We start from the raw sequence: 27,553 nt of genomic DNA on the forward strand, positions 1-27,553 counted from the left end.
TGTTTCCTTGATATTTCATCAAATAGTTATTATTTAAGATGGATACAATTTTTTATTGGTGTCATTCTTTTTTTTATTTGGATTTTTTACAAATGACACTCTCCAATCCCATTATCAGTTCATTAGCATACATATTTCTGCAGATTTAAGTCCAGTTGGAAAGTATCTGCATGCATGTGTTGCCATAGAAAATATTTACATATAGTCTTATGCATGTTCTTATAAATACAGGAAAGTATTCATATTCTAAAAGTACCTGGTTTAGAAAGAAATCCATTGTGAAAAATGATGTTGATTATCTAAGATTTGTTCAATTCTTCAATAAAACATTCTTTGGATTTCTTCACCTTGATTGTATATTATGTTTGCAACAAGCTTTAAAAACTTCACATATCTGGCAGGATTTGATTTTGAATGGGTATACCCTAATGGAGAATGAGTTCATTACCTCAACCACGTGGCCAAAGTTACCTGAACAATGTCGACATAATAAACTACTGTTATAAAATAAAATAAATTATTCCTTGAAGTGGAGGTAACGTGTTACAATATTTCCTTAAAGGCTGTAACATTAAATGCAATTTTGGAAAATACAGCACCTACTGTAGTTGAGGTTTATGTAAAATGAAGTTATAATGATTTATAAGCTAGTCTTTCCATGTGATTGAAAAGCAACACGTAGTTGGCAGGATTTGAACCTACGCGGGGAGACCCCAATGGATTTCAATTCCATCGCCTTAACCACTCGGCCACAACTACCTTACTTGTGGCATAGTTCAAAAATTTGAGCTCAATAATAAATAATCATATTTCTAGTTGAAATAAATTACCAATGCAATTTTACACAGGTTTTTTTTGCTATATTAGCAGATACACTTTGGCAAATATAATAGCTGATATAGATTAATGTAAAATGTAGGCGTCAAGGACATTTAATCTTGTGCATTATGAAACAGTCCATCACCTCATGCACTTGGCCACAGCTACCTGAACAGTACAGACATAATAACTTGGTGTTAAAAATTTATAGTTTTTTTTTAATTTGCTGAAATGGAGGTAACATGTTACAACATTTCATTAAAAGTTGTAACTTTAAAATCCATTTTGGAAAATTTAGCACCTAGTGGAGTTATATGGAAAAGTAAGTTTTAATGATTTAGAAGTTTAAATTTACATTTGATTGAAAAGTTACACGTAGTTGGCAGGATTTGAACCTGCGCGGGGAACCCCCAATGGATTTCGAGTACATCACCTTAACCACTCGGCCACAACTACCTGACTAGCAGTTTACCGAAAACATTGAGAGCAGATATATTGTTTCAGATTTCTAGTTGGCAGAAAAAAACAATAGACTTTTTCTTATTTTGTTTTTATATTAATACTTAAACTTTGCAAAAAATAATAGCTAGTATAGACTCATGTAAGTGTCAAGGACATTTACTCTTAAGCTTAGTGAAACATAAATCAGAGTCTTAGAGCAACATTTTAAATGCACTGTTTATGTAAAATGCATTGCATGTTTCCTTGATATTTCATCAAATAGTTATTATTTAAGATGGATACAATTTTTCATTGGTGTCATTCTTTTTTTTATTTGGATTTTTTACAAATGACACTCTCCAATCCCATTATCAGTTCATTAGCATACATATTTCTGCAGATTTAAGTCCAGTTGGAAAGTATCTGCATGCATGTGTTGCCATAGAAAATATTTACATATAGTCTTATGCATGTTCTTATAAATACAGGAAAGTATTCATATTCTAAAAGTACCTGGTTTAGAAAGAAATCCATTGTGAAAAATTATGTTGATTATCTAAGATTTGTTCAATTCTTCAATAAAACATTCTTTGGATTTCTTCACCTTGATTGTATATTATGTTTGCAACAAGCTTTAAAAACTTCACATATCTGGCAGGATTTGATTTTGAATGGGTATACCCTAATGGAGAATGAGTTCATTACCTCAACCACGTGGCCAAAGTTACCTGAACAATGTCGACATAATAAACTACTGTTATAAAATAAAATAAATTATTCCTTGAAGTGGAGGTAACGTGTTACAATATTTCCTTAAAGGCTGTAACATTAAATGCAATTTTGGAAAATACAGCACCTACTGTAGTTGAGGTTTATGTAAAATGAAGTTATAATGATTTATAAGCTAGTCTTTCCATGTGATTGAAAAGCAACACGTAGTTGGCAGGATTTGAACCTACGCAGGGAGACCCCAATGGATTTCAAGTCCATCGCCTTAACCACTCGGCCACAACTACCTTACTTGTGGCATAGTTCAAAAATTTGAGCTCAATAATAAATAATCATATTTCTAGTTGAAATAAATTACCAATGCAATTTTACACAGTTTTTTTTTGCTATATTAGCAGATACACTTTGGCAAATATAATAGCTGATATAGATTAATGTAAAATGTAGGCGTCAAGGACATTTAATCTTGTGCATTATGAAACAGTCCATCACCTCATGCACTTGGCCACAGCTACCTGAACAGTACAGACATAATAACTTGGTGTTAAAAATTTATAGTTTTTTTTTAATTTGCTGAAATGGAGGTAACATGTTACAACATTTCATTAAAAGTTGTAACTTTAAAATCCATTTTGGAAAATTTAGCACCTAGTGGAGTTATATGGAAAAGTAAGTTTTAATGATTTAGAAGTTTAAATTTACATTTGATTGAAAGTTACACGTAGTTGGCAGGATTTGAACCTGCGCGGGGAACCCCCAATGGATTTCGAGTCCATCGCCTTAACCACTCGGCCACAACTACCTGACTAGCAGTTTACCTAAAACATTGAGAGCAGATATATTGTTTCAGATTTCTAGTTGGCAGAAAAAAACAATAGACTTTTTCTCATTTTGTTGCTATATTAATACTTAAACTTTGCAAAAAATAATAGCTAGTATAGACTCATGTAAGTGTCAAGGACATTTACTCTTAAGCTTAGTGAAACATAAATCAGAGTCTTAGAGCAACATTTTAAATGCACTGTTTATGTAAAATGCATTGCATGTTTCCTTGATATTTCATCAAATAGTTATTATTTAAGATGGATACAATTTTTCATTGGTGTCATTCTTTTTTTTATTTGGATTTTTTACAAATGACACTCTCCAATCCCATTATCAGTTCATTAGCATACATATTTCTGCAGATTTAAGTCCAGTTGGAAAGTATCTGCATGCATGTGTTGCCATAGAAAATATTTACATATAGTCTTATGCATGTTCTTATAAATACAGGAAAGTATTCATATTCTAAAAGTACCTGGTTTAGAAAGAAATCCATTGTGAAAAATGATGTTGATTATCTAAGATTTGTTCAATTCTTCAATAAAACATTCTTTGGATTTCTTCACCTTGATTGTATATTATGTTTGCAACAAGCTTTAAAAACTTCACATATCTGGCAGGATTTGATTTTGAATGGGTATACCCTAATGGAGAATGAGTTCATTACCTCAACCACGTGGCCAAAGTTACCTGAACAATGTCGACATAATAAACTACTGTTATAAAATAAAATAAATTATTCCTTGAAGTGGAGGTAACGTGTTACAATATTTCCTTAAAGGCTGTAACATTAAATGCAATTTTGGAAAATACAGCACCTACTGTAGTTGAGGTTTATGTAAAATGAAGTTATAATGATTTATAAGCTAGTCTTTCCATGTAATTGAAAAGCAACACGTAGTTGGCAGGACCCCAATGGATTTCAAGTCCATCGCCTTAACCACTCGGCCACAACTACCTTACTTGTGGCATAGTTCAAAAATTTGAGCTCAATAATAAATAATCATATTTCTAGTTGAAATAAATTACCAATGCAATTTTACACAGTTTTTTTTTGCTATATTAGCAGATACACTTTGGCAAATATAATAGCTGATATAGATTAATGTAAAATGTAGGCGTCAAGGACATTTAATCTTGTGCATTATGAAACAGTCCATCACCTCATGCACTTGGCCACAGCTACCTGAACAGTACAGACATAATAACTTGGTGTTAAAAATTTATAGTTTTTTTTTAATTTGCTGAAATGGAGGTAACATGTTACAACATTTCATTAAAAGTTGTAACTTTAAAATCCATTTTGGAAAATTTAGCACCTAGTGGAGTTATATGGAAAAGTAAGTTTTAAAGATTTAGAAGTTTAAATTTACATTTGATTGAAAAGTTACATGTAGTTGGCAGGATTTGAACCTGCGCGGGGAACCCCCAATGGATTTCGTGTCCATCGCCTTAACCACTCAGCCACAACTACCTGACTAGCAGTTTACCGAAAACATTGAGAGCAGATATATTGTTTCAGATTTCTAGTTGGCAGAAAAAAACAATAGACTTTTTCTCATTTTGTTTTTATATTAATACTTAAACTTTGCAAAAAATAATAGCTAGTATAGACTCATGTAAGTGTCAAGGACATTTACTCTTAAGCTTAGTGAAACATAAATCAGAGTCTTAGAGCAACATTTTAAATGCACTGTTTATGTAAAATGCATTGCATGTTTCCTTGATATTTCATCAAATAGTTATTATTTAAGATGGATACAATTTTTCATTGGTGTCATTCTTTTTTTTATTTGGATTTTTTACAAATGACACTCTCCAATCCCATTATCAGTTCATTAGCATACATATTTCTGCAGATTTAAGTCCAGTTGGAAAGTATCTGCATGCATGTTTTGCCATAGAAAATATTTACATATAGTCTTATGCATGTTCTTATAAATACAGGAAAGTATTCATATTCTAAAAGTACCTGGTTTAGAAAGAAATCCATTGTGAAAAATGATGTTGATTATCTAAGATTTGTTCAATTCTTCAATAAAACATTCTTTGGATTTCTTCACCTTGATTGTATATTATGTTTGCAACAAGCTTTAAAAACTTCACATATCTGGCAGGATTTGATTTTGAATGGGTATACCCTAATGGAGAATGAGTTCATTACCTCAACCACGTGGCCAAAGTTACCTGAACAATGTCGACATAATAAACTACTGTTATAAAATAAAATAAATTATTCCTTGAAGTGGAGGTAACGTGTTACAATATTTCCTTAAAGGCTGTAACATTAAATGCAATTTTGGAAAATACAGCACCTACTGTAGTTGAGGTTTATGTAAAATGAAGTTATAATGATTTATAAGCTAGTCTTTCCATGTGATTGAAAAGCAACACGTAGTTGGCAGGATTTGAACCTACGCGGGGAGACCCCAATGGATTTCAATTCCATCGCCTTAACCACTCGGCCACAACTACCTTACTTGTGGCATAGTTCAAAAATTTGAGCTCAATAATAAATAATCATATTTCTAGTTGAAATAAATTACCAATGCAATTTTACACAGGTTTTTTTTGCTATTTTAGCAGATACACTTTGGCAAATATAATAGCTGATATAGATTAATGTAAAATGTAGGCGTCAAGGACATTTAATCTTGTGCATTATGAAACAGTCCATCACCTCATGCACTTGGCCACAGCTACCTGAACAGTACAGACATAATAACTTGGTGTTAAAAATTTATAGTTTTTTTTTAATTTGCTGAAATGGAGGTAACATGTTACAACATTTCATTAAAAGTTGTAACTTTAAAATCCATTTTGGAAAATTTAGCACCTAGTGGAGTTATATGGAAAAGTAAGTTTTAATGATTTAGAAGTTTAAATTTACATTTGATTGAAAAGTTACATGTAGTTGGCAGGATTTGAACCTGCGCGGGGAACCCCCAATGGATTTCGAGTCCATCACCTTAACCACTCGGCCACAACTACCTGACTAGCAGTTTACCGAAAACATTGAGAGCAGAGAGCCGCACGTGGACACATCATCAGCACGCGCCTGCTGAAAGCACGGGACATTTGGCGTCCACGTGAGCGGCATCTCTCCAGTGCAGCTGGCGTATGCGAGGACATCCCAGCCTGGATCCCGGGTGCCCGAATAGCCCGTGATCTGCCCCCCAGTGGAAGAATTATTGCGTGACTCATAGCCTGGCGTGGTGTTTGGTCAGCTCGAAGTTTGTGACTGCCGTGCCTGAAGATTGTGGCCGCCATTCGGTGTCTGCTGTAACCGTGAGTGCCCTGATTCAGTGTGATAAACGGATGTAGGGTGCACAGACCGGACCCACTATGCCCTTATGAGTCGGTGACCATAAAAATAACTGGCACCTCCGGGGAACTAGGGCGTGATAAAGCTGGTTAGAGCATAATAACCCTGGACTGTGACACTGGCCCCCTGCCCATTGTATTCTCTGGGCTAACGGTGTGTGCGGTTTAAGGCTGGTGTTAGTGACTATCACTTATATTATCAGGGAAGCAGGCGGCTCCAGTTTTGATTGATGAGTATGGGAAAGACAGGGCAAACGGCGGCCGCTGCCAGGCTGGAGAGGTACGCCAGAACCCAGGTTCAAACCCAGCTGGGAGGTAGCTCTCGTACATCAACCCCCACATCCTCCCCCAGTAAGGGAGATGGTGCCCAGGCTACGCCGGACGTTACCTTGCAGCAGGTTATTGAAGCTATAAATAAATGTGAAACCCGCCTTGCTGAACAGCTGGGCAAGGTACAGTCGGACATTATGTTAATTCGACAAGACGCTGAAAAAATGAGAGAACGTATGACAGAGGTCGAGGCCCGTATTTCATCCCTAGAGGATATGACCACCCCTCTAAACTCACAAATTAAAAGCATCTCTTCACAAGTGGGGGAGTTGAAGTTAAAACTTACGGATATGGAAGGGCGGTTGCGAAGGAGCAACGTACGATTCCTAGGTTTCGACGAAAGAGTTGAGGGCAAAGAGCCGGAAAAGTTTCTAGAGGACTGGCTGGTCCAAATGTTTGGAAGACAGGCTTTTTCCCCCCAGTTTGCGATTGAGCGGGCCCACCGTATTCCAGGGAGACCCCCTGTGCCAGGGGCATTACCACGAATAATCATTGCCAAGTTCTTACATTTCAAGGACAGAGATACTCTTTTGCAGCTGGCCAGGGACAAGGGGGACTTGGGATATAATGGGAAGAAGATTTCCACTTTTCCCGATTTTCCCTTGGAGGTCCAGAGGGATAGAATGAGGTTCAAGTTGGTTAAGGCCCGCTTGCGAGACTTGAACATTCAGTTTAATATGTTATATCCCTCCAAACTGAGAGTGGTGGTTGATGGTGTGTCTAACATTTTCTTCTCCCCAGGTGATGTTGCGGAATGGCTAGACCGCTCATATCCAGGAAAGCGTCAAGTTTTGGTTAGCTAATCCGGTGGGGGGGTTCCCTATGTGGTGACTTGGGGGGCTATGTTTTGATATTGGCTTCGCTGGTGGTCTGATAGTAAATTAGGCCGGGGGAAGGGGGGAGTTGGGAGGGGTCTTTTTGTGGTTGGTAGACTAAGCCTCAAAAAAAAAGGGGGGGGGGGTACGTGTTGATTTGGGGTAGGTATGCCCTCGGATGGGCTTACAGGGAGGGGGGAGGAGGGTGGGGGTTGTGTATTTGTATGTTTTAAGTGTGTTGGGAAACCTACGTGGTCCGGTCACCTCCAAGAATGTTTAGATCTGTTGTTGGGATCGTTACTATTGTTACTGGCTGTGGTGGAAAATAATTTTTCTGAATCCTTATGGGAGTGCGGTTTTTGTCATGGAATGTCAGGGGCCTGAATGACAGGGTCAAGAGGGCGACTGTTTTGGGTCAATGTAGGAAGTATGAGGCAGAGATAATATGCCTCCAAGAGACCCACTTGTGTGTTGAAAAGTCTTCCGCCCTGAAACGGCCCTGGATTGGTTCAGTCATTCATGCCCCATTTACAAATATGTCTAGGGGGGTTGCTATACTAATTAAGAAGTCCTTAGCATTCTCTCTCGGTAGCCATCAAATTGATCCGGGAGGGCGGTATATTTTTATGGAGGGCCGTATCGATCAAATTCAGCTGTGTATATTGGCGGTCTACATTCCTCCCCCTTTTTCCTATGACGTTATCAAGAAAGCAGTGGAATTTGCGGCTTGCTTCCCTCGTGCCTCGGTTGTATGCCTTGGCGACTTCAATAAAGTCCTAGATTCTAGACTAGATAGATGGAGGCCTGGTGTGCAGCCGACGCATGAGGGCAGTAAGTTTAGGGATTTCATCCAGGAGGTGGGTTGGTGGGACCCGTGGAGGCTAAAATATCCCGATCGTAAACAATTCTCATGCTACTCTGACTCATATGGGGTATTCTCGCGGTTGGATTTAGTGTTTCTGTCCAAAGACCTTTTGAACAAAGTTCAGTTGGTCGAATACAAGTCACGTGGTATTTCGGACCATTCCCCGATTATGTTGGTCCTGGAACTGGCTAAGCAGGCTGGATACAGGAGTTGGAAATTGCAGCCTTTCTGGCTTACACAAATGGGCGAGGGGGAGGAAGTGGAGCAGTTAATGGGAGAGTTTTTTCAGCTGAACTCGGGTACGGCATGTGATTCCATCGTATGGGACTCCTTTAAAGCCTATGTGAGGGGGGTGCTCATCAAGAAGATTGCCTATGTAAAAAAGAAATATCGGGGGGAGTCGGATAGATTGGAGGGCAGGGCAGGGGAACTTGAAAATAACTATGTGTCTAGCGGGCAGGAGGTGGACCGGACGGAATGGCAGGTGGCTCTTAATGAATGGCGTGACTATGTCCAAGACGCCGCATGTCGGAGAGTGAAAATTTAGCACCTAGTGGAGTTATATGGAAAAGTAAGTTTTAAAGATTTAGAAGTTTAAATTTACATTTGATTGAAAAGTTACACGTAGTTGGCAGGATTTGAACCTGCGCGGGGAACCCCCAATGGATTTCGAGTCCATCGCCTTAACCACTCAGCCACAACTACCTGACTAGCAGTTTACCGAAAACATTGAGAGCAGATATATTGTTTCAGATTTCTAGTTGGCAGAAAAAAACAATAGACTTTTTCTTATTTTGTTGCTATATTAATACTTAAACTTTGCAAAAAATAATAGCTAGTATAGACTCATGTAAGTGTCAAGGACATTTACTCTTAAGCTTAGTGAAACATAAATCAGAGTCTTAGAGCAACATTTTAAATGCACTGTTTATGTAAAATGCATTGCATGTTTCCTTGATATTTCATCAAATAGTTATTATTTAAGATGGATACAATTTTTCATTGGTGTCATTCTTTTTTTTATTTGGATTTTTTACAAATGACACTCTCCAATCCCATTATCAGTTCATTAGCATACATATTTCTGCAGATTTAAGTCCAGTTGGAAAGTATCTGCATGCATGTGTTGCCATAGAAAATATTTACATATAGTCTTATGCATGTTCTTATAAATACAGGAAAGTATTCATATTCTAAAAGTACCTGGTTTAGAAAGAAATCCATTGTGAAAAATGATGTTAATTATCTAAGATTTGTTCAATTCTTCAATAAAACATTCTTTGGATTTCTTCACCTTGATTGTATATTATGTTTGCAACAAGCTTTAAAAACTTCACATATCTGGCAGGATTTGATTTTGAATGGGTATACCCTAATGGAGAATGAGTTCATTACCTCAACCACGTGGCCAAAGTTACCTGAACAATGTCGACATAATAAACTACTGTTATAAAATAAAATAAATTATTCCTTGAAGTGGAGGTAACGTGTTACAATATTTCCTTAAAGGCTGTAACATTAAATGCAATTTTGGAAAATACAGCACCTACTGTAGTTGAGGTTTATGTAAAATGAAGTTATAATGATTTATAAGCTAGTCTTTCCATGTGATTGAAAAGCAACACGTAGTTGGCAGGATTTGAACCTACGCGGGGAGACCCCAATGGATTTCAAGTCCATCGCCTTAACCACTCGGCCACAACTACCTTACTTGTGGTATCGTTCAAAAATTTGAGCTCAATAATAAATAATCATATTTCTAGTTGAAATAAATTACCAATGCAATTTTACACAGGTTTTTTTTGCTATATTAGCAGATACACTTTGGCAAATATAATAGCTGATATAGATTAATGTAAAATGTAGGCGTCAAGGACATTTAATCTTGTGCATTATGAAACAGTCCATCACCTCATGCACTTGGCCACAGCTACCTGAACAGTACAGACATAATAACTTGGTGTTAAAAATTTATAGTTTTTTTTTTATTTGCTGAAATGGAGGTAACATGTTACAACATTTCATTAAAAGTTGTAACTTTAAAATCCATTTTGGAAAATTTAGCACCTAGTGGAGTTATATGGAAAAGTAAGTTTTAATGATTTAGAAGTTTAAATTTACATTTGATTGAAAGTTACACGTAGTTGGCAGGATTTGAACCTGCGCGGGGAACCCCCAATGGATTTCGAGTCCATCGCCTTAACCACTCGGCCACAACTACCTGACTAGCAGTTTACCGAAAACATTGAGAGCAGATATATTGTTTCAGATTTCTAGTTGGCAGAAAAAAACAATAGACTTTTTCTCATTTTGTTTTTATATTAATACTTAAACTTTGCAAAAAATAATAGCTAGTATAGACTCATGTAAGTGTCAAGGACATTTACTCTTAAGCTTAGTGAAACATAAATCAGAGTCTTAGAGCAACATTTTAAATGCACTGTTTATGTAAAATGCATTGCATGTTTCCTTGATATTTCATCAAATAGTTATTATTTAAGATGGATACAATTTTTCATTGGTGTCATTCTTTTTTTTATTTGGATTTTTTACAAATGACACTCTCCAATCCCATTATCAGTTCATTAGCATACATATTTCTGCAGATTTAAGTCCAGTTGGAAAGTATCTGCATGCATGTGTTGCCATAGAAAATATTTACATATAGTCTTATGCATGTTCTTATAAATACAGGAAAGTATTCATATTCTAAAAGTACCTGGTTTAGAAAGAAATCCATTGTGAAAAATGATGTTGATTATCTAAGATTTGTTCAATTCTTCAATAAAACATTTTTTGGATTTCTTCACCTTGATTGTATATTATGTTTGCAACAAGCTTTAAAAACTTCACATATCTGGCAGGATTTGATTTTGAATGGGTATACCCTAATGGAGAATGAGTTCATTACCTCAACCACGTGGCCAAAGTTACCTGAACAATGTCGACATAATAAACTACTGTTATAAAATAAAATAAATTATTCCTTGAAGTGGAGGTAACGTGTTACAATATTTCCTTAAAGGCTGTAACATTAAATGCAATTTTGGAAAATACAGCACCTACTGTAGTTGAGGTTTATGTAAAATGAAGTTATAATGATTTATAAGCTAGTCTTTCCATGTGATTGAAAAGCAACACGTAGTTGGCAGGATTTGAACCTACGCGGGGAGACCCCAATGGATTTCAAGTCCATCGCCTTAACCACTCGGCCACAACTACCTGACTAGCAGTTTACCGAAAACATTGAGAGCAGATATATTGTTTCAGATTTCTAGTTGGCAGAAAAAAACAATAGACTTTTTCTCATTTTGTTGCTATATTAATACTTAAACTTTGCAAAAAATAATAGCTAGTATAGACTCATGTAAGTGTCAAGGACATTTACTCTTAAGCTTAGTGAAACATAAATCAGAGTCTTAGAGCAACATTTTAAATGCACTGTTTATGTAAAATGCATTGCATGTTTCCTTGATATTTCATCAAATAGTTATTATTTAAGATGGATACAATTTTTCATTGGTGTCATTCTTTTTTTTATTTGGATTTTTTACAAATGACACTCTCCAATCCCATTATCAGTTCATTAGCATACATATTTCTGCAGATTTAAGTCCAGTTGGAAAGTATCTGCATGCATGTGTTGCCATAGAAAATATTTACATATAGTCTTATGCATGTTCTTATAAATACAGGAAAGTATTCATATTCTAAAAGTACCTGGTTTAGAAAGAAATCCATTGTGAAAAATGATGTTGATTATCTAAGATTTGTTCAATTCTTCAATAAAACATTCTTTGGATTTCTTCACCTTGATTGTATATTATGTTTGCAACAAGCTTTAAAAACTTCACATATCTGGCAGGATTTGATTTTGAATGGGTATACCCTAATGGAGAATGAGTTCATTACCTCAACCACGTGGCCAAAGTTACCTGAACAATGTCGACATAATAAACTACTGTTATAAAATAAAATAAATTATTCCTTGAAGTGGAGGTAACGTGTTACAATATTTCCTTAAAGGCTGTAACATTAAATGCAATTTTGGAAAATACAGCACCTACTGTAGTTGAGGTTTATGTAAAATGAAGTTATAATGATTTATAAGCTAGTCTTTCCATGTGATCGAAAAGCAAGACGTAGTTGGTAGGATTTGAACCTAAGCGGGGACACCCCAATGGATTTCAAGTCCATCGCCTTAACCACTCGGCCACAACTACCTTACTTGTGGCATAGTTCAAAAATTTGAGCTCAATAATAAATAATCATATTTCTAGTTGAAATAAATAACCAATGCAATTTTACACAGGTTTTTTTTGCTATATTAGCAGATACACTTTGGCAAATATAATAGCTGATATAGATTAATGTAAAATGTAGGCGTCAAGGACATTTAATCTTGTGCATTATGAAACAGTCCATCACCTCATGCACTTGGCCACAGCTACCTGAACAGTACAGACATAATAACTTGGTGTTAAAAATGTATAGTTTTTTTTTAATTTGCTGAATTGGAGGTAACATGTTACAACATTTCATTAAAAGTTGTAACTTTAAAATCCATTTTGGAAAATTTAGCACCTAGTGGAGTTATATGGAAAAGTAAGTTTTAAAGATTTAGAAGTTTAAATTTACATTTGATTGAAAAGTTACACGTAGTTGGCAGGATTTGAACCTGCGCGGGGAACCCCCAATGGATTTCAAGTCCATCGCCTTAACCACTCAGCCACAACTACCTGACTAGCAGTTTACCGAAAACATTGAGAGCAGATATATTGTTTCAGATTTCTAGTTGGCAGAAAAAAACAATAGACTTTTTCTCATTTTGTTGCTATATTAATACTTAAACTTTGCAAAAAATAATAGCTAGTATAGACTCATGTAAGTGTCAAGGACATTTACTCTTAAGCTTAGTGAAACATAAATCAGAGTCTTAGAGCAACATTTTAAATGCACTGTTTATGTAAAATGCATTGCATGTTTCCTTGATATTTCATCAAATAGTTATTATTTAAGATGGATACAATTTTTCATTGGTGTCATTCTTTTTTTTATTTGGATTTTTTACAAATGACACTCTCCAATCCCATTATCAGTTCATTAGCATACATATTTCTGCAGATTTAAGTCCAGTTGGAAAGTATCTGCATGCATGTGTTGCCATAGAAAATATTTACATATAGTCTTATGCATGTTCTTATAAATACAGGAAAGTATTCATATTCTAAAAGTACCTGGTTTAGAAAGAAATCCATTGTGAAAAATGATGTTAATTATCTAAGATTTGTTCAATTCTTCAATAAAACATTCTTTGGATTTCTTCACCTTGATTGTATATTATGTTTGCAACAAGCTTTAAAAACTTCACATATCTGGCAGGATTTGATTTTGAATGGGTATACCCTAATGGAGAATGAGTTCATTACCTCAACCACGTGGCCAAAGTTACCTGAACAATGTCGACATAATAAACTACTGTTATAAAATAAAATAAATTATTCCTTGAAGTGGAGGTAACGTGTTACAATATTTCCTTAAAGGCTGTAACATTAAATGCAATTTTGGAAAATACAGCACCTACTGTAGTTGAGGTTTATGTAAAATGAAGTTATAATGATTTATAAGCTAGTCTTTCCATGTGATCGAAAAGCAAGACGTAGTTGGTAGGATTTGAACCTAAGCGGGGACACCCCAATGGATTTCAAGTCCATCGCCTTAACCACTCGGCCACAACTACCTTACTTGTGGCATAGTTCAAAAATTTGAGCTCAATAATAAATAATCATATTTCTAGTTGAAATAAATAACCAATGCAATTTTACACAGGTTTTTTTTGCTATATTAGCAGATACACTTTGGCAAATATAATAGCTGATATAGATTAATGTAAAATGTAGGCGTCAAGGACATTTAATCTTGTGCATTATGAAACAGTCCATCACCTCATGCACTTGGCCACAGCTACCTGAACAGTACAGACATAATAACTTGGTGTTAAAAATGTATAGTTTTTTTTTAATTTGCTGAATTGGAGGTAACATGTTACAACATTTCATTAAAAGTTGTAACTTTAAAATCCATTTTGGAAAATTTAGCACCTAGTGGAGTTATATGGAAAAGTAAGTTTTAAAGATTTAGAAGTTTAAATTTACATTTGATTGAAAAGTTACACGTAGTTGGCAGGATTTGAACCTGCGCGGGGAACCCCCAATGGATTTCAAGTCCATCGCCTTAACCACTCAGCCACAACTACCTGACTAGCAGTTTACCGAAAACATTGAGAGCAGATATATTGTTTCAGATTTCTAGTTGGCAGAAAAAAACAATAGACTTTTTCTCATTTTGTTGCTATATTAATACTTAAACTTTGCAAAAAATAATAGCTAGTATAGACTCATGTAAGTGTCAAGGACATTTACTCTTAAGCTTAGTGAAACATAAATCAGAGTCTTAGAGCAACATTTTAAATGCACTGTTTATGTAAAATGCATTGCATGTTTCCTTGATATTTCATCAAATAGTTATTATTTAAGATGGATACAATTTTTCATTGGTGTCATTCTTTTTTTTATTTGGATTTTTTACAAATGACACTCTCCAATCCCATTATCAGTTCATTAGCATACATATTTCTGCAGATTTAAGTCCAGTTGGAAAGTATCTGCATGCATGTGTTGCCATAGAAAATATTTACATATAGTCTTATGCATGTTCTTATAAATACAGGAAAGTATTCATATTCTAAAAGTACCTGGTTTAGAAAGAAATCCATTGTGAAAAATGATGTTAATTATCTAAGATTTGTTCAATTCTTCAATAAAACATTCTTTGGATTTCTTCACCTTGATTGTATATTATGTTTGCAACAAGCTTTAAAAACTTCACATATCTGGCAGGATTTGATTTTGAATGGGTATACCCTAATGGAGAATGAGTTCATTACCTCAACCACGTGGCCAAAGTTACCTGAACAATGTCGACATAATAAACTACTGTTATAAAATAAAATAAATTATTCCTTGAAGTGGAGGTAACGTGTTACAATATTTCCTTAAAGGCTGTAACATTAAATGCAATTTTGGAAAATACAGCACCTACTGTAGTTGAGGTTTATGTAAAATGAAGTTATAATGATTTATAAGCTAGTCTTTCCATGTGATTGAAAAGCAACACGTAGTTGGCAGGATTTGAACCTACGCGGGGAGACCCCAATGGATTTCAAGTCCATCGCCTTAACCACTCGGCCACAACTACCTTACTTGTGGTATCGTTCAAAAATTTGAGCTCAATAATAAATAATCATATTTCTAGTTGAAATAAATTACCAATGCAATTTTACACAGGTTTTTTTTGCTATATTAGCAGATACACTTTGGCAAATATAATAGCTGATATAGATTAATGTAAAATGTAGGCGTCAAGGACATTTAATCTTGTGCATTATGAAACAGTCCATCACCTCATGCACTTGGCCACAGCTACCTGAACAGTACAGACATAATAACTTGGTGTTAAAAATTTATATTTTTTTTTTAATTTGCTGAAATGGAGGTAACATGTTACAACATTTCATTAAAAGTTGTAACTTTAAAATCCATTTTGGAAAATTTAGCACCTAGTGGAGTTATATGGAAAAGTAAGTTTTAATGATTTAGAAGTTTAAATTTACATTTGATTGAAAGTTACACGTAGTTGGCAGGATTTGAACCTGCGTGGGGAACCCCCAATGGATTTCGAGTCCATCGCCTTAACCACTCGGCCACAACTACCTGACTAGCAGTTTCCCGAAAACATTGAGAGCAGATATATTGTTTCAGATTTCTAGTTGGCAGAAAAAAACAATAGACTTTTTCTCATTTTGTTTTTATATTAATACTTAAACTTTGCAAAAAATAATAGCTAGTATAGACTCATGTAAGTGTCAAGGACATTTACTCTTAAGCTTAGTGAAACATAAATCAGAGTCTTAGAGCAACATTTTAAATGCACTGTTTATGTAAAATGCATTGCATGTTTCCTTGATATTTCATCAAATAGTTATTATTTAAGATGGATACAATTTTTCATTGGTGTCATTCTTTTTTTTATTTGGATTTTTTACAAATGACACTCTCCAATCCCATTATCAGTTCATTAGCATACATATTTCTGCAGATTTAAGTCCAGTTGGAAAGTATCTGCATGCATGTGTTGCCATAGAAAATATTTACATATAGTCTTATGCATGTTCTTATAAATACAGGAAAGTATTCATATTCTAAAAGTACCTGGTTTAGAAAGAAATCCATTGTGAAAAATGATGTTGATTATCTAAGATTTGTTCAATTCTTCAATAAAACATTCTTTGGATTTCTTCACCTTGATTGTATACAGTGGCGTAACCACCGTGAGGCAGCCCCCGCGGTGGCTTGGAGGAGCAGCGCTGTGGTGGGCGCCTGTCAGCTGGTGGGCTGCGGGCACCTGTCAGCTGCGGCGAACTGGCATTTTGCCAGAAAACAAGATGGCCGCGGGTGGGCTGTCGCGCCGCGGGCAGCTCCTCCCATGGCTCAGGGCTCCGTCTGTCCTCCTCCCTGGTCCCCGACTCCCTAGCAGGCAGCACAGCAGCTGTCCTGAGGGTTGGTTTGGGGTGTGCGGTACGTTAGTGCGCTGTGCAGTGCCATGACTTGGACAATCAATGTACAGTAAGTTAAAAGTTTTACAGCCTGTCCTCCCCCCCGCCCTTCACTTGCTTTATTTATGGAGATGTTATATGTATATCTATAGTGTGTGGGTATATCTATATATATCTATATATATCTATATAGATATATATATATATATCTATATAGATATATATATATATATCTATATAGATATATATATAGATATATGTATATCTATATATATATATATATAGATCCCTCTCTCTATCTATATATATATATATATATATATATATATATGTATATGTGTGTGTGTATATATATATATATATATATATATATATATATATATATATATATATATACACAAGTTCCAATGTAAGTCATTAGAGAGGGCACTCACCACTAGTTGCACACGAACAAATTTATTGTAGTTAATCGACTGGAGTCAGCATATTATGTCGACGTTTCGACCCCGGAGGGTCTTTTTCAAGACAGAGATCAGCACAAAGATGCGTCACCAAAGAGAGTCAAGACTTGACTCTCTTTGGTGACGCATCTTTGTGCTGATCTCTGTCTTGAAAAAGACCCTCCGGGGTCGAAACGTCGACATAATATGCTGACTCCAGTCGATTAACTACAATAAATTTGTTCGTGTGCAACTAGTGGTGAGTGCCCTCTCTAATGACTTACATTGGAACTTGTGTATATATCTGGAATTGAGATTCCTTAAGGAGCACCCCCCTGCTGATTTTCCCTGGATTGGAGTGCGGATCTCCCAACCTGTATATATATATATATATATAAATAATTATACACATAATGGAAAAGATCCAGCACTCACTATCTCAGATGATAAGTGCCCCGGGTGCCTTCAATGGGTTAATAAATAGGAGTAATAAAGCAGTGTAGTTCATGTTACCTGCTGTTATGTTTTTGTATCACCACTAAAAACTATTACAGGTCCCCAGGAGTGACGCTGCTTTATTACCGCATATATATATATATATATATATATATATGCCTGTGTGTGTGTGTATGTATGTGTATATATATATATATATATATATATATATATACACATACTATATATACACACACACATATATAAAACTAGTGGCATTATGATGTGTGGCACAGAGTCAGGGGCATTACGGTGTCCGGTGTATAGTGTAAGGGACATTACGGTGTGTGGCGTAACGTTTAAGTGGCGTTACGGTTTGTGTCCCATGTGTAATGGGCATTACGGAGTGTCACATATTGTGTAATAGGCATTGCGGTGGGTGGCATATGTAATGGTCATTGTGGTGTGTGGCATATTGTGTAATGGGCATTGCGGTATGTGGCATGTTTAATGGGCATTGCGGTGTGTCAAATATTATGTAATGGTCATTGTGATAAGTGGCATAATGTGTAATGGACATTACTGTGTGTGGCATAATGTTTAAGGGAAATTAAGATGGGTGACATATTGTCTAGGAACAGCCCTGTTTATTTCACTAGAATGCTATTGGGGGGGGGGGGGGCGCGCAGGAAACTTTTTTGGCTTGGGGGAGCAGATTTTATAGTTACGCCACTGATTATGTTTGCAACAAGCTTTAAAAACTTCACATATCTGGCAGGATTTGATTTTGAATGGGTATACCCTAATGGAGAATGAGTTCATTACCTCAACCACGTGGCCAAAGTTACCTGAACAATGTCGACATAATAAACTACTGTTATAAAATAAAATAAATTATTCCTTGAAGTGGAGGTAACGTGTTACAATATTTCCTTAAAGGCTGTAACATTAAATGCAATTTTGGAAAATACAGCACCTACTGTAGTTGAGGTTTATGTAAAATGAAGTTATAATGATTTATAAGCTAGTCTTTCCATGTGATTGAAAAGCAACACGTAGTTGGCAGGATTTGAACCTACGCGGGGAGACCCCAATGGATTTCAAGTCCATCGCCTTAACCACTCGGCCACAACTACCTTACTTGTGGTATCGTTCAAAAATTTGAGCTCAATAATAAATAATCATATTTCTAGTTGAAATAAATTACCAATGCAATTTTACACAGGTTTTTTTTGCTATATTAGCAGATACACTTTGGCAAATATAATAGCTGATATAGATTAATGTAAAATGTAGGCGTCAAGGACATTTAATCTTGTGCATTATGAAACAGTCCATCACCTCATGCACTTGGCCACAGCTACCTAAACAGTACAGACATAATAACTTGGTGTTAAAAATTTATAGTTTTTTTTTAATTTGCTGAAATGGAGGTAACATGTTACAACATTTCATTAAAAGTTGTAACTTTAAAATCCATTTTGGAAAATTTAGCACCTAGTGGAGTTATATGGAAAAGTAAGTTTTAATGATTTAGAAGTTTAAATTTACATTTGATTGAAAGTTACATGTAGTTGGCAGGATTTGAACCTGCGCGGGGAACCCCCAATGGATTTCGAGTCCATCGCCTTAACCACTCGGCCACAACTACCTGACTAGCAGTTTACCGAAAACATTGAGAGCAGATATATTGTTTCAGATTTCTAGTTGGCAGAAAAAAACAATAGACTTTTTCTCATTTTGTTTTTATATTAATACTTAAACTTTGCAAAAAATAATAGCTAGTATAGACTCATGTAAGTGTCAAGGACATTTACTCTTAAGCTTAGTGAAACATAAATCAGAGTCTTAGAGCAACATTTTAAATGCACTGTTTATGTAAAATGCATTGCATGTTTCCTTGATATTTCATCAAATAGTTATTATTTAAGATGGATACAATTTTTCATTGGTGTCATTCTTTTTTTTATTTGGATTTTTTACAAATGACACTCTCCAATCCCATTATCAGTTCATTAGCATACATATTTCTGCAGATTTAAGTCCAGTTGGAAAGTATCTGCATGCATGTGTTGCCATAGAAAATATTTACATATAGTCTTATGCATGTTCTTATAAATACAGGAAAGTATTCATATTCTAAAAGTACCTGGTTTAGAAAGAAATCCATTGTGAAAAATGATGTTGATTATCTAAGATTTGTTCAATTCTTCAATAAAACATTCTTTGGATTTCTTCACCTTGATTGTATATTATGTTTGCAACAAGCTTTAAAAACTTCACATATCTGGCAGGATTTGATTTTGAATGGGTATACCCTAATGGAGAATGAGTTCATTACCTCAACCACGTGGCCAAAGTTACATGTCGACATAATAAACTACTGTTATAAAATAAAATAAATTATTCCTTGAAGTGGAGGTAACGTGTTACAATATTTCCTTAAAGGCTGTAACATTAAATGCAATTTTGGAAAATACAGCACCTACTGTAGTTGAGGTTTATGTAAAATGAAGTTATAATGATTTATAAGCTAGTCTTTCCATGTGATTGAAAAGCAACACGTAGTTGGCAGGATTTGAACCTATGCGGGGAGACCCCAATGGATTTCAAGTCCATCGCCTTAACCACTCGGCCACAACTACCTGACTAGCAGTTTATCGAAAACATTGAGAGCAGATATATTGTTTCAGATTTCTAGTTGGCAGAAAAAAACAATAGACTTTTTCTCATTTTGTTGCTATATTAATACTTAAACTTTGCAAAAAATAATAGCTAGTATAGACTCATGTAAGTGTCAAGGACATTTACTCTTAAGCTTAGTGAAACATAAATCAGAGTCTTAGAGCAACATTTTAAATGCACTGTTTATGTAAAATGCATTGCATGTTTCCTTGATATTTCATCAAATAGTTATTATTTAAGATGGATACAATTTTTCATTGGTGTCATTCTTTTTTTTATTTGGATTTTTTACAAATGACACTCTCCAATCCCATTATCAGTTCATTAGCATACATATTTCTGCAGATTTAAGTCCAGTTGGAAAGTATCTGCATGCATGTGTTGCCATAGAAAATATTTACATATAGTCTTATGCATGTTCTTATAAATACAGGAAAGTATTCATATTCTAAAAGTACCTGGTTTAGAAAGAAATCCATTGTGAAAAATGATGTTGATTATCTAAGATTTGTTCAATTCTTCAATAAAACATTCTTTGGATTTCTTCACCTTGATTGTATATTATGTTTGCAACAAGCTTTAAAAACTTCACATATCTGGCAGGATTTGATTTTGAATGGGTATACCCTAATGGAGAATGAGTTCATTACCTCAACCACGTGGCCAAAGTTACCTGAACAATGTCGACATAATAAACTACTGTTATAAAATAAAATAAATTATTCCTTGAAGTGGAGGTAATATTTCCTTAAAGGCTGTAACATTAAATGCAATTTTGGAAAATACAGCACCTACTGTAGTTGAGGTTTATGTAAAATGAAGTTATAATGATTTATAAGCTAGTCTTTCCATGTGATTGAAAAGCAACACGTAGTTGGCAGGATTTGAACCTACGCGGGGAGACCCCAATGGATTTCAAGTCCATCGCATTAACCACTCGGCCACAACTACCTTACTTGTGGCATAGTTCAAAAATTTGAGCTCAATAATAAATAATCATATTTCTAGTTGAAATAAATTACCAATGCAATTTTACACAGGTTTTTTTTGCTATATTAGCAGATACACTTTGGCAAATATAATAGCTGATATAAATTAATGTAAAATGTAGGCGTCAAGGACATTTAATCTTGTGCATTATGAAACAGTCCATCACCTCATGCACTTGGCCACAGCTACCTAAACAGTACAGACATAATAACTTGGTGTTAAAAATTTATAGTTTTTTTTTTAATTTGCTGAAATGGAGGTAACATGTTACAACATTTCATTAAAAGTTGTAACTTTAAAATCCATTTTGGAAAATTTAGCACCTAGTGGAGTTATATGGAAAAGTAAGTTTTAATGATTTAGAAGTTTAAATTTACATTTGATTGAAAGTTACATGTAGTTGGCAGGATTTGAACCTGCGCGGGGAACCCCCAATGGATTTCGAGTCCATCACCTTAACCACTCGGCCACAACTACCTGACTAGCAGTTTACCGAAAACATTGAGAGCAGATATATTGTTTCAGATTTCTAGTTGGCAGAAAAAAACAATAGACTTTTTCTCATTTTGTTTTTATATTAATACTTAAACTTTGCAAAAAATAATAGCTAGTATAGACTCATTTAAGTGTCAAGGACATTTACTCTTAAGCTTAGTGAAACATAAATCAGAGTCTTAGAGCAACATTTTAAATGCACTGTTTATGTAAAATGCATTGCATGTTTCCTTGATATTTCATCAAATAGTTATTATTTAAGATGGATACAATTTTTCATTGGTGTCATTCTTTTTTTTATTTGGATTTTTACAAATGACACTCTCCAATCCCATTATCAGTTCATTAGCATACATATTTCTGCAGATTTAAGTCCAGTTGGAAAGTATCTGCATGCATGTGTTGCCATAGAAAATATTTACATATAGTCTTATGCATGTTCTTATAAATACAGGAAAGTATTCATATTCTAAAAGTACCTGGTTTAGAAAGAAATCCATTGTGAAAAATGATGTTGATTATCTAAGATTTGTTCAATTCTTCAATAAAACATTCTTTGGATTTCTTCACCTTGATTGTATATTATGTTTGCAACAAGCTTTAAAAACTTCACATATCTGGCAGGATTTGATTTTGAATGGGTATACCCTAATGGAGAATGAGTTCATTACCTCAACCACGTGGCCAAAGTTACCTGAACAATGTCGACATAATAAACTACTGTTATAAAATAAAATAAATTATTCCTTGAAGTGGAGGTAACGTGTTACAATATTTCCTTAAAGGCTGTAACATTAAATGCAATTTTGGAAAATACAGCACCTACTGTAGTTGAGGTTTATGTAAAATGAAGTTATAATGATTTATAAGCTAGTCTTTCCATGTGATTGAAAAGCAACACGTAGTTGGCAGGATTTGAACCTACGCGGGGAGACCCCAATGGATTTCAAGTCCATCGCCTTAACCACTCGGCCACAACTACCTTACTTGTGGTATCGTTCAAAAATTTGAGCTCAATAATAAATAATCATATTTCTAGTTGAAATAAATTACCAATGCAATTTTACACAGGTTTTTTTTGCTATATTAGCAGATACACTTTGGCAAATATAATAGCTGATATAGATTAATGTAAAATGTAGGCGTCAAGGACATTTAATCTTGTGCATTATGAAACAGTCCATCACCTCATGCACTTGGCCACAGCTACCTGAACAGTACAGACATAATAACTTGGTGTTAAAAATTTATATTTTTTTTTTAATTTGCTGAAATGGAGGTAACATGTTACAACATTTCATTAAAAGTTGTAACTTTAAAATCCATTTTGGAAAATTTAGCACCTAGTGGAGTTATATGGAAAAGTAAGTTTTAATGATTTAGAAGTTTAAATTTACATTTGATTGAAAAGTTACACGTAGTTGGCAGGATTTGAACCTGCGCGGGGAACCCCCAATGGATTTCGAGTCCATCGCCTTAACCACTCGGCCACAACTACCTGACTAGCAGTTTACCGAAAACATTGAGAGCAGATATATTGTTTCAGATTTCTAGTTGGCAGAAAAAAACAATAGACTTTTTCTCATTTTGTTTTTATATTAATACTTAAACTTTGCAAAAAATAATAGCTAGTATAGACTCATGTAAGTGTCAAGGACATTTACTCTTAAGCTTAGTGAAACATAAATCAGAGTCTTAGAGCAACATTTTAAATGCACTGTTTATGTAAAATGCATTGCATGTTTCCTTGATATTTCATCAAATAGTTATTATTTAAGATGGATACAATTTTTCATTGGTGTCATTCTTTTTTTTATTTGGATTTTTTACAAATGACACTCTCCAATCCCATTATCAGTTCATTAGCATACATATTTCTGCAGATTTAAGTCCAGTTGGAAAGTATCTGCATGCATGTGTTGCCATAGAAAATATTTACATATAGTCTTATGCATGTTCTTATAAATACAGGAAAGTATTCATATTCTAAAAGTACCTGGTTTAGAAAGAAATCCATTGTGAAAAATGATGTTGATTATCTAAGATTTGTTCAATTCTTCGAAAAAAAAATTCTTTGGATTTCTTCACCTTGATTGTATATTATGTTTGCAACAAGCTTTAAAAACTTCACATATCTGGCAGGATTTGATTTTGAATGGGTATACCCTAATGGAGAATGAGTTCATTACCTCAACCACGTGGCCAAAGTTACATGTCGACATAATAAACTACTGTTATAAAATAAAATAAATTATTCCTTGAAGTGGAGGTAACGTGTTACAATATTTCCTTAAAGGCTGTAACATTAAATGCAATTTTGGAAAATACAGCACCTACTGTAGTTGAGGTTTATGTAAAATGAAGTTATAATGATTTATAAGCTAGTCTTTCCATGTGATTGAAAAGCAACACGTAGTTGGCAGGATTTGAACCTATGCGGGGAGACCCCAATGGATTTCAAGTCCATCGCCTTAACCACTCGGCCACAACTACCTGACTAGCAGTTTACCGAAAACATTGAGAGCAGATATATTGTTTCAGATTTCTAGTTGGCAGAAAAAAACAATAGACTTTTTCTCATTTTGTTGCTATATTAATACTTAAACTTTGCAAAAAATAATAGCTAGTATAGACTCATGTAAGTGTCAAGGACATTTACTCTTAAGCTTAGTGAAACATAAATCAGAGTCTTAGAGCAACATTTTAAATGCACTGTTTATGTAAAATGCATTGCATGTTTCCTTGATATTTCATCAAATAGTTATTATTTAAGATGGATACAATTTTTCATTGGTGTCATTCTTTTTTTTATTTGGATTTTTTACAAATGACACTCTCCAATCCCATTATCAGTTCATTAGCATACATATTTCTGCAGATTTAAGTCCAGTTGGAAAGTATCTGCATGCATGTGTTGCCATAGAAAATATTTACATATAGTCTTATGCATGTTCTTATAAATACAGGAAAGTATTCATATTCTAAAAGTACCTGGTTTAGAAAGAAATCCATTGTGAAAAATGATGTTGATTATCTAAGATTTGTTCAATTCTTCAATAAAACATTCTTTGGATTTCTTCACCTTGATTGTATATTATGTTTGCAACAAGCTTTAAAAACTTCACATATCTGGCAGGATTTGATTTTGAATGGGTATACCCTAATGGAGAATGAGTTCATTACCTCAACCACGTGGCCAAAGTTACCTGAACAATGTCGACATAATAAACTACTGTTATAAAATAAAATAAATTATTCCTTGAAGTGGAGGTAACGTGTTACAATATTTCCTTAAAGGCTGTAACATTAAATGCAATTTTGGAAAATACAGCACCTACTGTAGTTGAGGTTTATGTAAAATGAAGTTATAATGATTTATAAGCTAGTCTTTCCATGTGATTGAAAAGCAACACGTAGTTGGCAGGATTTGAACCTACGCGGGGAGACCCCAATGGATTTCAAGTCCATCGCCTTAACCACTCGGCCACAACTACCTTACTTGTGGTATCGTTCAAAAATTTGAGCTCAATAATAAATAATCATATTTCTAGTTGAAATAAATTACCAATGCAATTTTACACAGGTTTTTTTTGCTATATTAGCAGATACACTTTGGCAAATATAATAGCTGATATAGATTAATGTAAAATGTAGGCGTCAAGGACATTTAATCTTGTGCATTATGAAACAGTCCATCACCTCATGCACTTGGCCACAGCTACCTGAACAGTACAGACATAATAACTTGGTGTTAAAAATTTATAGTTTTTTTTTAATTTGCTGAAATGGAGGTAACATGTTACAACATTTCATTAAAAGTTGTAACTTTAAAATCCATTTTGGAAAATTTAGCACCTAGTGGAGTTATATGGAAAAGTAAGTTTTAATGATTTAGAAGTTTAAATTTACATTTGATTGAAAGTTACACGTAGTTGGCAGGATTTGAACCTGCGCGGGGAACGCCCAATGGATTTCGAGTACATCGCCTTAACCACTCGGCCACAACTACCTGACTAGCAGTTTACCGAAAACATTGAGAGCAGATATATTGTTTCAGATTTCTAGTTGGCAGAAAAAAACAATAGACTTTTTCTCATTTTGTTTTTATATTAATACTTAAACTTTGCAAAAAATAATAGCTAGTATAGACTCATGTAAGTGTCAAGGACATTTACTCTTAAGCTTAGTGAAACATAAATCAGAGTCTTAGAGCAACATTTTAAATGCACTGTTTATGTAAAATGCATTGCATGTTTCCTTGATATTTCATCAAATAGTTATTATTTAAGATGGATACAATTTTTCATTGGTGTCATTCTTTTTTTTATTTGGATTTTTTACAAATGACACTCTCCAATCCCATTATCAGTTCATTAGCATACATATTTCTGCAGATTTAAGTCCAGTTGGAAAGTATCTGCATGCATGTGTTGCCATAGAAAATATTTACATATAGTCTTATGCATGTTCTTATAAATACAGGAAAGTATTCATATTCTAAAAGTACCTGGTTTAGAAAGAAATCCATTGTGAAAAATGATGTTGATTATCTAAGATTTGTTCAATTCTTCAATAAAACATTCTTTGGATTTCTTCACCTTGATTGTATATTATGTTTGCAACAAGCTTTAAAAACTTCACATATCTGGCAGGATTTGATTTTGAATGGGTATACCCTAATGGAGAATGAGTTCATTACCTCAACCACGTGGCCAAAGTTACATGTCGACATAATAAACTACTGTTATAAAATAAAATAAATTATTCCTTGAAGTGGAGGTAACGTGTTACAATATTTCCATAAAGGCTGTAACATTAAATGCAATTTTGGAAAATACAGCACCTACTGTAGTTGAGGTTTATGTAAAATGAAGTTATAATGATTTATAAGCTAGTCTTTCCATGTGATTGAAAAGCAACACGTAGTTGGCAGGATTTGAACCTATGCGGGGAGACCCCAATGGATTTCAAGTCCATCGCCTTAACCACTCGGCCACAACTACCTGACTAGCAGTTTACCGAAAACATTGAGAGCAGATATATTGTTTCAGATTTCTAGTTGGCAGAAAAAAACAATAGACTTTTTCTCATTTTGTTGCTATATTAATACTTAAACTTTGCAAAAAATAATAGCTAGTATAGACTCATGTAAGTGTCAAGGACATTTACTCTTAAGCTTAGTGAAACATAAATCAGAGTCTTAGAGCAACATTTTAAATGCACTGTTTATGTAAAATGCATTGCATGTTTCCTTGATATTTCATCAAATAGTTATTATTTAAGATGGATACAATTTTTCATTGGTGTCATTCATTTTTTTATTTGGATTTTTTACAAATGACACTCTCCAATCCCATTATCAGTTCATTAGCATACATATTTCTGCAGATTTAAGTCCAGTTGGAAAGTATCTGCATGCATGTGTTGCCATAGAAAATATTTACATATAGTCTTATGCATGTTCTTATAAATACAGGAAAGTATTCATATTCTAAAAGTACCTGGTTTAGAAAGAAATCCATTGTGAAAAATGATGTTGATTATCTAAGATTTGTTCAATTCTTCAATAAAACATTCTTTGGATTTCTTCACCTTGATTGTATATTATGTTTGCAACAAGCTTTAAAAACTTCACATATCTGGCAGGATTTGATTTTGAATGGGTATACCCTAATGGAGAATGAGTTCATTACCTCAACCACGTGGCCAAAGTTACCTGAACAATGTCGACATAATAAACTACTGT

General features: G+C 34.4%; 28 non-coding genes across 28 annotated transcripts; all 28 read right to left on the reverse strand.

Annotated features, from left to right (window-relative positions):
- Window positions 1–677: 677 nt before the first annotated feature.
- Window positions 678–759, reverse strand: TRNAS-UGA (transfer RNA serine (anticodon UGA)). Its single transcript has one exon. It is a non-coding gene; the product is annotated as a tRNA-Ser (tRNA).
- Window positions 760–1,193: 434 nt separating this feature from the next.
- TRNAS-CGA (transfer RNA serine (anticodon CGA)) lies at window positions 1,194–1,275 on the reverse strand. The gene has a single exon. It is a non-coding gene; the product is annotated as a tRNA-Ser (tRNA).
- Window positions 1,276–2,194: 919 nt separating this feature from the next.
- Window positions 2,195–2,276, reverse strand: TRNAS-UGA (transfer RNA serine (anticodon UGA)). Its single transcript has one exon. It is a non-coding gene; the product is annotated as a tRNA-Ser (tRNA).
- A 433-nt stretch (window positions 2,277–2,709) lies between these two features.
- Window positions 2,710–2,791, reverse strand: TRNAS-CGA (transfer RNA serine (anticodon CGA)). Its single transcript has one exon. It is a non-coding gene; the product is annotated as a tRNA-Ser (tRNA).
- Window positions 2,792–4,206: 1,415 nt separating this feature from the next.
- Window positions 4,207–4,288, reverse strand: TRNAS-CGA (transfer RNA serine (anticodon CGA)). The gene has a single exon. It is a non-coding gene; the product is annotated as a tRNA-Ser (tRNA).
- Window positions 4,289–5,207: 919 nt separating this feature from the next.
- TRNAS-UGA (transfer RNA serine (anticodon UGA)) lies at window positions 5,208–5,289 on the reverse strand. Its single transcript has one exon. It is a non-coding gene; the product is annotated as a tRNA-Ser (tRNA).
- Window positions 5,290–5,723: 434 nt separating this feature from the next.
- Window positions 5,724–5,805, reverse strand: TRNAS-CGA (transfer RNA serine (anticodon CGA)). The gene has a single exon. It is a non-coding gene; the product is annotated as a tRNA-Ser (tRNA).
- A 2,966-nt stretch (window positions 5,806–8,771) lies between these two features.
- TRNAS-CGA (transfer RNA serine (anticodon CGA)) lies at window positions 8,772–8,853 on the reverse strand. The gene has a single exon. It is a non-coding gene; the product is annotated as a tRNA-Ser (tRNA).
- A 919-nt stretch (window positions 8,854–9,772) lies between these two features.
- TRNAS-UGA (transfer RNA serine (anticodon UGA)) lies at window positions 9,773–9,854 on the reverse strand. The gene has a single exon. It is a non-coding gene; the product is annotated as a tRNA-Ser (tRNA).
- A 433-nt stretch (window positions 9,855–10,287) lies between these two features.
- TRNAS-CGA (transfer RNA serine (anticodon CGA)) lies at window positions 10,288–10,369 on the reverse strand. The gene has a single exon. It is a non-coding gene; the product is annotated as a tRNA-Ser (tRNA).
- Window positions 10,370–11,288: 919 nt separating this feature from the next.
- Window positions 11,289–11,370, reverse strand: TRNAS-UGA (transfer RNA serine (anticodon UGA)). Its single transcript has one exon. It is a non-coding gene; the product is annotated as a tRNA-Ser (tRNA).
- Window positions 11,371–12,289: 919 nt separating this feature from the next.
- Window positions 12,290–12,371, reverse strand: TRNAS-UGA (transfer RNA serine (anticodon UGA)). The gene has a single exon. It is a non-coding gene; the product is annotated as a tRNA-Ser (tRNA).
- Window positions 12,372–12,805: 434 nt separating this feature from the next.
- On the reverse strand, window positions 12,806–12,887 carry TRNAS-UGA (transfer RNA serine (anticodon UGA)). The gene has a single exon. It is a non-coding gene; the product is annotated as a tRNA-Ser (tRNA).
- Window positions 12,888–13,806: 919 nt separating this feature from the next.
- TRNAS-UGA (transfer RNA serine (anticodon UGA)) lies at window positions 13,807–13,888 on the reverse strand. Its single transcript has one exon. It is a non-coding gene; the product is annotated as a tRNA-Ser (tRNA).
- A 434-nt stretch (window positions 13,889–14,322) lies between these two features.
- Window positions 14,323–14,404, reverse strand: TRNAS-UGA (transfer RNA serine (anticodon UGA)). The gene has a single exon. It is a non-coding gene; the product is annotated as a tRNA-Ser (tRNA).
- A 919-nt stretch (window positions 14,405–15,323) lies between these two features.
- Window positions 15,324–15,405, reverse strand: TRNAS-UGA (transfer RNA serine (anticodon UGA)). Its single transcript has one exon. It is a non-coding gene; the product is annotated as a tRNA-Ser (tRNA).
- Window positions 15,406–15,838: 433 nt separating this feature from the next.
- On the reverse strand, window positions 15,839–15,920 carry TRNAS-CGA (transfer RNA serine (anticodon CGA)). The gene has a single exon. It is a non-coding gene; the product is annotated as a tRNA-Ser (tRNA).
- A 2,771-nt stretch (window positions 15,921–18,691) lies between these two features.
- On the reverse strand, window positions 18,692–18,773 carry TRNAS-UGA (transfer RNA serine (anticodon UGA)). Its single transcript has one exon. It is a non-coding gene; the product is annotated as a tRNA-Ser (tRNA).
- Window positions 18,774–19,206: 433 nt separating this feature from the next.
- TRNAS-CGA (transfer RNA serine (anticodon CGA)) lies at window positions 19,207–19,288 on the reverse strand. Its single transcript has one exon. It is a non-coding gene; the product is annotated as a tRNA-Ser (tRNA).
- Window positions 19,289–20,200: 912 nt separating this feature from the next.
- On the reverse strand, window positions 20,201–20,282 carry TRNAS-UGA (transfer RNA serine (anticodon UGA)). Its single transcript has one exon. It is a non-coding gene; the product is annotated as a tRNA-Ser (tRNA).
- Window positions 20,283–21,191: 909 nt separating this feature from the next.
- On the reverse strand, window positions 21,192–21,273 carry TRNAS-UGA (transfer RNA serine (anticodon UGA)). The gene has a single exon. It is a non-coding gene; the product is annotated as a tRNA-Ser (tRNA).
- A 434-nt stretch (window positions 21,274–21,707) lies between these two features.
- On the reverse strand, window positions 21,708–21,789 carry TRNAS-CGA (transfer RNA serine (anticodon CGA)). Its single transcript has one exon. It is a non-coding gene; the product is annotated as a tRNA-Ser (tRNA).
- Window positions 21,790–22,707: 918 nt separating this feature from the next.
- On the reverse strand, window positions 22,708–22,789 carry TRNAS-UGA (transfer RNA serine (anticodon UGA)). Its single transcript has one exon. It is a non-coding gene; the product is annotated as a tRNA-Ser (tRNA).
- A 434-nt stretch (window positions 22,790–23,223) lies between these two features.
- Window positions 23,224–23,305, reverse strand: TRNAS-CGA (transfer RNA serine (anticodon CGA)). Its single transcript has one exon. It is a non-coding gene; the product is annotated as a tRNA-Ser (tRNA).
- Window positions 23,306–24,218: 913 nt separating this feature from the next.
- TRNAS-UGA (transfer RNA serine (anticodon UGA)) lies at window positions 24,219–24,300 on the reverse strand. The gene has a single exon. It is a non-coding gene; the product is annotated as a tRNA-Ser (tRNA).
- A 919-nt stretch (window positions 24,301–25,219) lies between these two features.
- Window positions 25,220–25,301, reverse strand: TRNAS-UGA (transfer RNA serine (anticodon UGA)). The gene has a single exon. It is a non-coding gene; the product is annotated as a tRNA-Ser (tRNA).
- A 433-nt stretch (window positions 25,302–25,734) lies between these two features.
- On the reverse strand, window positions 25,735–25,816 carry TRNAS-CGA (transfer RNA serine (anticodon CGA)). The gene has a single exon. It is a non-coding gene; the product is annotated as a tRNA-Ser (tRNA).
- Window positions 25,817–26,728: 912 nt separating this feature from the next.
- Window positions 26,729–26,810, reverse strand: TRNAS-UGA (transfer RNA serine (anticodon UGA)). Its single transcript has one exon. It is a non-coding gene; the product is annotated as a tRNA-Ser (tRNA).
- Window positions 26,811–27,553: the final 743 nt, after the last annotated feature.

This window comes from Crinia signifera, chromosome 11, assembly GCF_055691185.1.
Source record: "Crinia signifera chromosome 11, ASM5569118v1, whole genome shotgun sequence".
Lineage (NCBI taxonomy): Eukaryota > Metazoa > Chordata > Amphibia > Anura > Myobatrachidae > Crinia > Crinia signifera.